Genomic DNA, 11290 nt, shown 5'->3' with positions numbered 1-11290 from the left:
TGGTGGGGTTTTTTTTTTTTCACTTCTGGTGGAGTTCAGGCAAAGGTAACCTGGCGTGGAGCATCCCTATGCAAAAGCAGACTCTGATAACAAAGCCACCACAAGTGCCCTGGTCTTCCATTCAAGACCCAGTTCCCAGGCTGATCAAACTGTGGGCTCCACAAATGAGTAAGAGGGTGAACGTGTCACAGAAAGTCCTCCGTGGTCCATATCTTCGATGACCCAAATGCGAGTGGTTGGTTGTCATGGAGTTTCTACAAGTAAAAGAGAGAAAGCTGTTAAGTACATTCTGTTCTCTTGGGCTCCGCCTCTAGAAGCTGACACAGAGGCCCTGTGGCCATGGTCGACAGGAGTCTTTCAGCAAGATAACCCTGTTCACCTGTGAAAGCTGTTCCAGCTCCTCTAAGGGCGCCTATGGCTCTGAGAGGGGGAGGTGAATGGCTGGCAAGCGCTGACTCCTGCTCTGCAGAGCTGACAACAGACGTTTGCTGCAAAGGCCATCTCTTCCATCCCTTCTTCTCTGTCCCTGCAATGGGTCTCGCCATTACTTTCTGCTGGCTGGTACTGATCCATTTACTCTCCCAAGCTCATTCACTATTCCGTGACCACAAGTCACCTGGCTCCAGTGGACCCTTCTTTATCACTTGTTGATCATGCCCAACCAGCCACAGTGCCCCCAGTCACTCCCACGGACCCCAGGCTGCACCGGTCAGCCTTCCTTCTCATCGGGGTGGCCAGCCTCCCCATGGAAGGAGTGGTGCAGAGACCCTCTGCACTTCAGGGTTACCGTCTCTGTAGAAAAGCTATAACCAATCAGGTTACTCGCAAAAAAGTGCATGGCATCTTGCCAGTCAGCATCGTTTGTTTTATTGCAAAAACATTTTTTTTAATCTACATGGTTTCCTCATGATGCCTATTTTTCACGAACTTTCTGAATAACTCCCATCTCATGTTGGTTTGCCAGAACTGCTGGGATACACTACATAGTGTCAGATGGTATGATTTTTAATCTTTGATTTTTTTTTTTCTGGAAGGTGAAAGTCTAGAATCAGGGCTGCCAGGGCTGAGTCCTTCCAGGGGTTTTTGAGGGCTTTTTTTTTTTTTCCCCAGGGGCTCTGGCCATCTCTGGCATCTCTGGATTTCCTCTGAGTCTGTCTGCATCTCCCATCATGCCCTCTGTCTACAAAGGCCACGTGTTGACACTATAGAGATTTGGACTCACTTCCACTTCAGAATCTGGGAAGAACCACCATGCAACCCCCAACAGCCCAAGATGGCAGCTTTGTCCTCCAGTTCCTTGCTCCCCAACTCCCACCATGGACTGGGTTTCCCAGCATCTCTGCATGTCCTCAACCTGTCTCCACATTCACCTCTGGGTGGCTCTGGTCCCTGACTCCTCTCCGCTAAGTCAGTCCTCTGCCAACAGCTGCAGCCTCAAACCCAATTCTTCTTGACCCCCAGAGTCTGCACCATCTCCCAGATGGGCAGCCGCACCAGGAGAAACCAGCTTGCTCCCCAGAGTGATGCTGCCTATAGACCCTGAGGTGCTGTGTCCCTGGCTTCAGAGGCCCTGTTTTGCCCCCTCCACGTGGACCTGGGTCACACTTCTTCAGCCACTCCTTCCTTGGGGATTTCTATCCCTTCTCAGAATTATTTGAATTTCCCCTTACCTGGAGATCTAAGAGGCCTCCGGCCTGCCCTCTGGCTCCTTGGGGAGCAAAAAGATGCAGGGTGAGTAGCTGGGTAAAGCAGGGGACAGCCCACATCAGCTTGTACCTTGGGGCCCCAAGTTTTTTCCAAGTACTGCATTCTTGACCTTGGTCTACACAGGAAGAGGAGGGTAGGTGTACTCACTGGAGGGGTCTGGGTGTGTTTCATTATAACCCCTTGGCACCTGCACCCTGGATGGAGAAAAGAGTGTAGGTTCTTCAGGTGGGGTGTGAACCCAGAGCTTAAGGCACTGCGGAAAGATGGCCCAAGGACACCCTGAGGTGGACCTCTGAGAACATTATGATCCTCAGAGTGACCCCAAGGTCAGCAGCCTACAGACAGCAGCCATTGCTACTTGAATGCCTGTAACCCTCAAAGGAGCATTCACCAATGCTACGATTAAAGACAGCCGGTGCTTTTGGGTCCCTGGAGCAAAGAAGTCCTCCAGCCTCTCTTGGCTGGTGGCGGGATGCTCTGGACTGTGTGATGGGGCCATGGGAAACTCCTTGGGAGCCCAATACAGCAGGGAAAGTTTTAGGAGGGGAATTTGGGGCCATTATCTCTAGCTTAGAAAATTGGGTTTGTGTTAGCAGCAGAGTTAGCAGAGGAAAGAGCTTGGTGGCACTGGACCAGTATGAGAAGCTGGCCAGCCTCCAGAATGGGTCACTTGCAGACCTGCCAGGAAAACGCCTTTTCTCTTTCCCTTCCCACAACCTTACTCTTTGTGGACCCAGTGTCCAGCCACGTTCGTGTGTGTGTGTGTGTGTGTGTGTGTGTGTGTTTCTCATCTTCTAAATAAGTTTTTTTTGTTTTCTTTTTTAGAATTTACTTTTTTTCATCAGTGCCCATCACAATGACCTAATGGCTAAATCCTTGCCTTACAACGGCTGGGATCCCAGGTGTGTGCTGGTTTGTGTCTTAGCCACTTCACTTCTCATCCAGCTCCCTGCTCTTGGTCTAAGAAAGCAGTGGAGGATGGTCCAAGGCCTTGGGATACTGCACCCACATGCGAGACCTGAAAGAAGCTCCTGGCTCCTGGATTCAGATCAACTCAGCTCTGGCCATTGTGGCCACTGGGGGAGTGGCCCAGCGAATGAAACATTTTTCTCTGTCTCTTTTTCCCCTGCAACTCTGTCTTTCCAATGAAAATAAATCCCATTTTTATTATTCGAAAGGCAGTGTTACACAAAGTAGACAGAGAGGAGAGAGAGAGTTTCCTAACGCTGATTCACTTCCCAAATGGCAACAACTGGAGCTAAGCTGATCCAAAACAAAGAGCCTCTTCCGGGTCTACCACGTAGGTGCAGGGGCCCAAGACCTTGGGTCATTCCCTGCTGCTTTTCCAGGTGCAATAACAGGGGGCTGGATTGGAAGTGAAACAGCTGGGACACGAACTGACACCCATATTGGATGCCAGTGTTGCAGGTAGAAGCTTAAGTTTATTATGCCACAGCACCAGCCCCTTCTAATTAATACATGTGCCAGCACCCAGAAGCCCCAGGATCTTTGTGTATGGCAAGGACCTAGAAGAAACAATTAAACCCCACTCTACCACAACCAAACCAGCCATGTGATCCTTCAAGCACAGGGCCTTGAGTAGCAGAGGAGAGAACTGCTCATTCACTCTGTTCTGTGGAGTCTGGCCACACACCCAGGTTTTCCTGCCACCCTGTGCACCTGAGGGAGTCTCCAAATGGATTCCTACAACCCCTTGTCCCTGCAGTGACCTGTCTTCCCCTTGGCAGGTGACTCAGGCACTTGTTTGTAACACTGCATGAAGTGAACCCTTGCAATGTACATTCTGAAGCTGTGATGGATACAGCTATTAGCATGCCTTGAGAAGGGGCTGACTTTGGAGTTCACTGTCTCTATAGCACTCAGACTCACCCTTTGAGTACCAGGTCAAGGAGATGGAAGGAAAGCAGCGTGGTGAGCACAGGACAGCAGCAGGGTTTGGGCAGGCAGGGAGAAAGCAAGCCCCCTGGGAGGAGGACTCCAGGTTGGTGTGCCTGATGGTGCTTGGGTGTACAAGGCTGGGGTGATTAAGTCGAACCTGTGGGGGGAAGTGCTGGTTGAGTCGCTTAACGTCAGTGTTGCCTGCCTAGATGAGAGATGCTGCCATGTGTTTGTGCTAGGAGGAAGGCAAAGGAGGAGGATCTGGGGTGTACAGAGTATGATACCGCAGAAATAGAGGAGGTGGTGGTGGTCTCCCATCATTGTCATGTGCACCTGTCTTAGCTTCAGATCCCAAGTAGTTTCGGCAAGTCCTGTTGTGCTCAAGTATACAATGAGAACAACAACAACAAGACGCACATTGTGAGAGTTGAATTATACATGTGGTGCATACGTACCTGGCAAATATTTGACCAATGTCACCTGTCGCTGTTTGCGGTGAGATTGTAGTCACTGCAGGACTTGCTCCTGAATCAAAGGACCCTCGGACCTAGCTCCACCTGCGGGAGAGCTGCACAGGATGTCGCTGATCGCTACCTTGTACATTTTAAGAAGCAGGACACCTAGGGGCATTCCCACTGACAAATGTGACTCCTACACATACTGGCTCTGTTTCCCTACCCTGAAGCAGCCAGTCTTCCGGATCCCCCACTGCCCAGGGGAGTGCCTTGCACGTTTCAGAAACTTCACTTCCCTACTGCACATCTGCTGGGTTTTCCTTCCTCTCTCTCCTCTCTCTCTCTCTCTCCCTCTCTTCTTTGCTTCCTTTCTCTCCCCTCACTTGAAACTTCTTAAGTAGATTAATAAGGCTGAGAAAATTTCCCCAGCCATTTTTAACTGCGACGTGATTCAGCATGCATCTTATCATTCTTTTCTTCTGGATATGTGGGTTTTCTTGACATTTGGGGGACACAGTTCTATGTGTTTGTCCTGTGTCACTTCCTCTGATACTGGAAGTCAACTCTTATGATTAATTATATGGTTGCTATTTTTTTTTCTAAAGCCACAGTCACATTAAGGAGCGTTTGTCATGTACTTGATATCTTTGGGGTACTTTTTGTGGTTTAATATCTGAAAGCCAAAATTCAGAGGAACTGTCATTCCCCCTAAGAGCCATTAGCTGAATGAGAATGTGTTGAAAACCAGGAAGTCATTGAGAGGTGAGATTGAAAATGGATTTCCACAATCGGATTCCTGTAAATACTAGAGACCCTAGCTATTTAGTTATGGTCGAATTGTAGCTCAAACATAATCAGAAACCACATTATCCTTCTGTGGTATCTGAAGTAGACTCCTCCGTACCCGGCCCTTTCGGTTGTGTAGTAACATGTGTGAGAAGTGACAGAGGAGACCATGGGCCACAGTTACTGTGCGTGGTTTTGTTGTTTTCTCCGATAAGGGTGGGTGCCATCTGAAACGAGTAGTAGCCCAGACGACAAGTTAGTTGCTCTTGGAAAAATGAAGAGGGACCAAGAATCAGAGAAGAAGAAATGTGTGATAATGATGTCATCATGGACAGCAGGAATAACCGAAATGTTTTTGAGAAGAACAAAGTTGGAAGAGCCACATTCCTGATTTCAAAGGTTACCATCAAATACCAGTAATTAATACCACGACTTTTCAACTAAAGCTAAAAACAGAGTTCAGGAATAGACTGCACAAACACAGCCACCTCATTTTGAATGCAGGTACAAAACCAATCCTATGGAGATTCATAAGCAAAAAGATGAACTTTGTTTTTACCTCATACCTGACATCACATTGACTCCAAATGGACCACAGACCTACAGGTAAAAGACGAACTATAAAACTGCTAGAAGAGGGACCAGTGTCATGTCTTTTTTTTTTTAATGATTTATTTATTTTTATTACAAAGTCAGATATACAGAGAGGCGGAGAGACAGAGAAGAAGATCTTCCGTCCGATGATTCACTCCCCAAGTGAGCACAACGGCCAGAGCTGAGCCAATCCGAAGCCGGGAACCAGGAACCTCTTCCGGGTCTTCCACGCGGGTGCAGGGTCCCAAGGCTTTGAGCTGTCCTCGACTACTTTCCCAGGCCACAAGCAGGGAGCTGGATGGGAAGCGGAGCTGCCGGGATTAGAACCGGTGCCCATATGGGATCCCGACGCATTCAAGGCGAGGACTTTTAGTGGCTAGGCCGTGCTGCCGGGCCCTCAGTGCCATGTCTTAACAGGCTAATCCTCCATCTCCACATGCAGACATCCCCATATGAGAGCTGACTGGTGTCCTGACTTCTCCATTTCCCATCTAGTTCTCTGCTTGTGACCCAAGGACTTGGGACCCTATACTCATGTGGGAGACCTGGAGGAGGCTCCTGGTTCCTGGGCTCAGATCAGCTCTGCTCTGGACATTTGGGGAGTGAACCAGTGGATGGAAGATCTTTCTGTCTCTCCCTCTCTCTCTGTAGATTTGCCTTTCAAATAAAATGAATAAATCTTAAAAAAAAAAACTGCTAAAAGAAAATATAACAACTTTTGATTGTAATTTGCTATAGTCTATTCATAGAATATTGTACCAGACTGTGTATACTGTAACTAGCCCACTTTCAGCTCATGTTGCATAATTAATATTTTTCCATGTCATTAAACAACTTCTTTTGCATCTTCACCGAGCCGTCATCTAAGCCCAAACAAAGAGAAGACTTGTAAACCAGGGGATTCAACAAGAACTCGGGGTTCTGAGTGGCAGAAATAGACTTGATGACCCAACTCAGCAGTCTCCCAGGGGTGGCCTTGGAATGAAGGGTGTGGATTCAGATTCCACGCTGACATACCTCAGAGCTGTGCTAGAAAGTCACCTGTATCCAGGGGTATCCTGAAAACAAGAGAGAGGAAGGAGAGGAGGAGGACAGAGCTGCACTTCATGAGTCAGCTGCTACGGCCTGACGGCCAGCCGCTCTGACATCAAGAGGTTTTGTATTTTGTTCCTTTGACCTTGCCACGTATCTTTTCCAGAACCACAGCACCCGGTAACATCTGGACCTCTGCCTATTGATGTCTGATTTAACAAAACCCCAAAACCACAGAAGTTGTAATAAACAAAGGTCTTCTGAATTCACCCTTTAGACTTAATGATTACACAAAAGAATCATGTCCTGGGTGTAGGTGGGTAGACTCTGGTGGATTCATTATGGGAAACAGCCACATGACTTCCTCCTGGAGGAACAGACTGTGGGGGAGGGCATGCTTTGACCCGGGTTCAGAAGACACTGGTATAGATGTAGGCACCCTGACCCAAGAATTGCTGGTATTGAGTCAGAGCAGTTCTGTGTACGCTCCTGGGGTATCATTGGATCTGTTGAGAAAACTCTATTCTTTGTCTTGGTTTCTTTATCTGCATATAAGATCAACTTTCTGAGAACAGGAGCTAGGTTGCCTCTGTTTTGTTTACTTCAATATTAGAATATTGACTACTGCTTAGAAGCAGTGTGTAAAGTGCCTGACATTTGGTGGGGAAAAAAAGTCTTTAGTGAGTTACTGATCGTATAATGGAGGGAAGGTCGGATTAGAAGAGTAAAGAGGAATGACAGAGGAATGGACAGATGAAGACAAGGATGGGTGCATGGATAGAATGACAAAATGGATGGATAAGACAGAGAAGTAGACGTATGAGCAGGTGGATGGTGGATAAGTGGCTTCATGGATGGGACTTGCTCTTGGTCCAATAGTTCAACTTGGGGGTTTTGCTGAAGCGATGAATCCAGATTTCTCTCTCACAAACCCCAACATCAGACTTTTTTTACATAATATTTATTCTTAACCATGAGAGGGCCCAGCCATAAGTGATCCCTTACTTATCTTTATTCCTTGTAAAACTCCCAAAACCTTTCACTGCAAACAGCAATAATAAGTAAAACACAGAACAAGCTCTCCAGAAATCTCTCACTGGGCATCACATTTCTTCTCAGTCATCTGATTTGTCATCAGGGTCGTGTGTGAGTGTGTGTGTGAGTCCAGATCAGGCAGGGAGGTACAGCCCTCACCAGCTCAACTGTGAGGCCACCATCACCCAGCCCTGGTAGCCTTCCTCCCACACAGCCCTGGGCTCATGCCCTCATCTCACTGCCATGTGATTCCTTTGTCAGGTACAGAGGTTTATGGAGAAATCTAGCCAAAGGGAAAAAAGGTGAGCTTCGGAATAAATCATGTGTTTGCAAGAACCAGAACATAAGGTCTTGATGTTCTTATTGTTTTTTTTTTTAATTTTGAAAACTTGACAATATGCAGGACTCCCACCACCACCTTGGCATAGTCTTTTGGCAGCCTGGCCATGTTTCTGCCATTCAAGGGATCCATATTACCAGTTACTATTATTTAATTGGTTTTTGCGTTGAGTTCAATTCAGGGAAAGTGTATCGAGGGCTGACTGTGCAAGCTGTTGTGTGTGACTTGCTACAAGAGGAAATCAGGTGACCAAAGAAGAGCATGAGCAAAATAAAGACAGAGAGAGAGAGCCCCAAATCCTCAGGGTCCAAGGACAAGGGGTGTCTTTTTTCTTTGCCTCCATGTGCAAGATCCTTCAGCAGTTCCTGAAGTCTGTCTCCATAGAAAAGTTCCAGGAAGCAGAAAAAAGGAGATTGATAAACATGAGCATGAAGTCATTAATCAAATAACATCTGCAATATCGGAAACGCAGTTGTGAATAGTTCAGAAGTAAACAGAGAATGAACTGCAAAAAGTAGATACAACCTGGAAAAAATAGATGCAACCTCGAAGCCACACTTCCGCTCTCAAAATCCAGTTACTCTCGCTCCATGCTCAGCCCTAACAAAAGTGATGCACCTGTTGCCTCGGTGAAAATTAACGGAAGAGAACTAGAAGACAAAGCCAGCTAGCCACAAAAGATGGAAACTCTAAACGTAGGAAAACGAGATTTTTGACAGTGAGGAACTTCATAAAAACTGTTTTAAAGATAATACATAAAAAAGTCAAAAGGTAGAATCATCTAAGAGAATCTGCCATGAAAGCAGTCAAGTTTAAACCTTCATGGTTTCTCAGAGTAGCTTTGTGATGACACAGTACACTGGAAACATTACTCAGTTTTCTAATATGAGGTCTTCTACTTGCTTGGAACCCTGAATAATTTCCTGTTAGCTATAATGATTTAAATCATTATTTCATTTGACTAAAGGTCAATGGTCTTCATAATATAGATGCAAAATATTTCAAACTTGCTGAAAGCAATCCCAGCACCACCGTTTCATTCAAAATGTGTGAAAAACAAATGGTAATTCTAATGAAACAGTCCACAGCCAACAATGCTGAATTGCCGGTCTGGTTCAGCACTCAGGTCCACTGAGTGGTGATCCAGTCTGCCCCAAGCCTGCCAGTGGTCAATTTTCTATGTGGAAGATCATGTAGGCCGATGATCTTTGAGTGACAGCGTGAAGGGCTAGCACCTGCCCAGTTTGCCATTAGGGCAGGAGAAGTCCCTTTTTGCTCACCTTGAACACTTGTTCCTTATCGGACCACTGAGCACAAGCCCTACAAGGGAGCATCAGAGAGTTCTCAAGAACTTAGCTTAGCTTACACTGCACAGAAGATATGCCTGTCCTTGCACTGTCCACATATTTGAGATTGGCAGTGCTAATCGTAAGATCCTGGATGTTCCCCTCCCCAGCAGGGTCCAGAAGGGATCTGCCCCTTGTCCACAGCCCTTTCCTTCTGATCAAGCCGCCCTGCTCTTGCAGATCAGTCCATGGCCATTGCCAGCTGTTATGCATTGTGATGCTATCTATGGTCATAGGACTGAGCCTCTGCTTTGGGACTGCTGATGCATGAACCACCCCCACACTCCCTTTATCGCTACTCCTCCCCCAACCACACTAAGCCCGTCTCTTTCCCTAAAGACAGACTCTTTCTTCCTTCTGTCCAAATTGACTGGCTCTGATTGCCTTTCTGTGTCCCAGGTCCACTCAGGTTTCTGGGCTTCATGGATGGACAGCTTCATGGGCCCAGCCCCTGTGGCCTGCATGGTGAGTTACCTCCAACTCACACCACCTTGAGTTGTTGGAGGACAGTCACACTCTCCCATCCCTCCTGCCACCCTCTGAGCACAGGATGCATGGTCCTTGGATGACTGGACACACCTTCTGTCACTATGAATTCCTGAGTGCCCCTATCCCTGCTGTGATACAATTGCCATCCTGCCACATGCCCTGCCCTTTCAACCCTTTACCATTCTTCAGAAACTTGCATGTTGTGAGATTTCCTTTTCCTCACAAAACATCCCACAGAAGGAAGGGCCTGGAGAAACCTGAGTCAGTGGGGATTGGCAGGCTGCACACACCCCTTCCCTATCCCCTGGGGAGTCGACCCTGCCCCTCTACCTCTTCCTACAACCACCTCTGTTCCTGCCCACCCCACCCTCATCAGCCCTGTGTTCCCACTTCCCCTGAACATACTCTGTTCTTCCCTCACTGCCTACAAACCCAGAAATCTGCATCTAAAACTAGAACTTGGTGTCTTCCCACACACAGCATCCTTCTCCTCTCTGTCCGCCAGCTCCAGGCAGCAGTGTCTGATGCCCCCAGGCTTGGACTTTTGACTCATCCACCTCCCAAGCTTTCTTCCCCCTCCCGGTGACCCCTTGCTAGGTTGCCATGGTGACTGGAAGCTTTCTTCATGGCATCTCTAGGTATTTCCTCATTTCCTCAGCCACAGTCAGGTCCAGGTTCCTAGTGACTTCTTGTGTGTCCAGAGGGGCAATGACTAAGAGGTAAGATGGGACTCAGAGGTCAAGAGCACTTCAGGGTTTGTGATTTTCTGGATTCACCCACGTTGAACTTGACTAGACACACTTTGTAAAGTCCCCTTGCCTTTCACCACTAGGGAGTTCTGGGCAGTGTTGTACCCCCTTCCCTTACCTCCTTGTGATGCTGTTCCCAGGCCCGTGATGGCTGTTACATAAACAATCATGGCATGGATGTCTGCCAGCTGGGAGCAGAGGAGAGGGGATGGCGGTGGCGGTGAGAGATTGTTCCAGAAGGAGAGCCACTATGTCTTCTGTGTCAAGGTTGGAAAACAGAGGCTGAACCCAAGAGCTGTCAACTTTAAAAGGTCTCTACAAGCAACCGGACGGGATGCCTCCTCAGAAACAGGACTGCATTTACAAAAGAATGATGTGAATTTCAGGGTCAAGGAGCTCCTGGACTTGTCTGTCTACTCCAAATAAGGAAGGTACTGCCTGCTCCTTGTGTCCAGCTGGGCCTGACACTGTCTGCTAAGCTCTGAAATGCAATTCTGTTGCGTAAGAGCTTTTTAGCCAAGGTGGGAGGTGTGCGAATGTTCCACAGTGGAATGCAGCCTACAGCCTCATGACATCACAGCAGCTGTGATGTCATAATGCCTTCCTCCCATGTTTGTGGTGACACAGGATACAGCAAACCTAGCATAACGCACACAGTCCTGTGTGATACACAATGTTTGAAAATTATAAACAACTGTGTTACAGATTCAGATATTCACTGTACATCATTTTTATTTTGCAAAAATAATTTGCAGTGGTTTGCTGCAAAATGGTGTGTTGAGGTGAGTGCTTAGTGTAGCTGTTAAACTAACAGTTGGTGGGGGGACCAGCACTATGGTATTGCAAGTTAATCCTCTG

General features: G+C 47.5%; 1 long non-coding RNA gene across 1 annotated transcript; it reads right to left on the bottom strand.

Moving 5' to 3' along the window:
* LOC121159000 lies at positions 1-10909 on the bottom strand. The gene is made up of 2 exons (XR_005884289.1): positions 10551-10909; positions 1-254 (listed from the first exon to the last, which is right to left on the bottom strand). It is a non-coding gene; the product is annotated as an uncharacterized LOC121159000 (long non-coding RNA).
* Positions 10910-11290: the final 381 nt, after the last annotated feature.

Source organism: Ochotona curzoniae, unplaced genomic scaffold, assembly GCF_017591425.1.
Source record: "Ochotona curzoniae isolate NIBS_2020 unplaced genomic scaffold, NIBS_Ocur_1.0 contig_4064, whole genome shotgun sequence".
Taxonomy (NCBI): domain Eukaryota; kingdom Metazoa; phylum Chordata; class Mammalia; order Lagomorpha; family Ochotonidae; genus Ochotona; species Ochotona curzoniae.
This window is presented reverse-complemented; position numbering and strand designations above follow the sequence as displayed.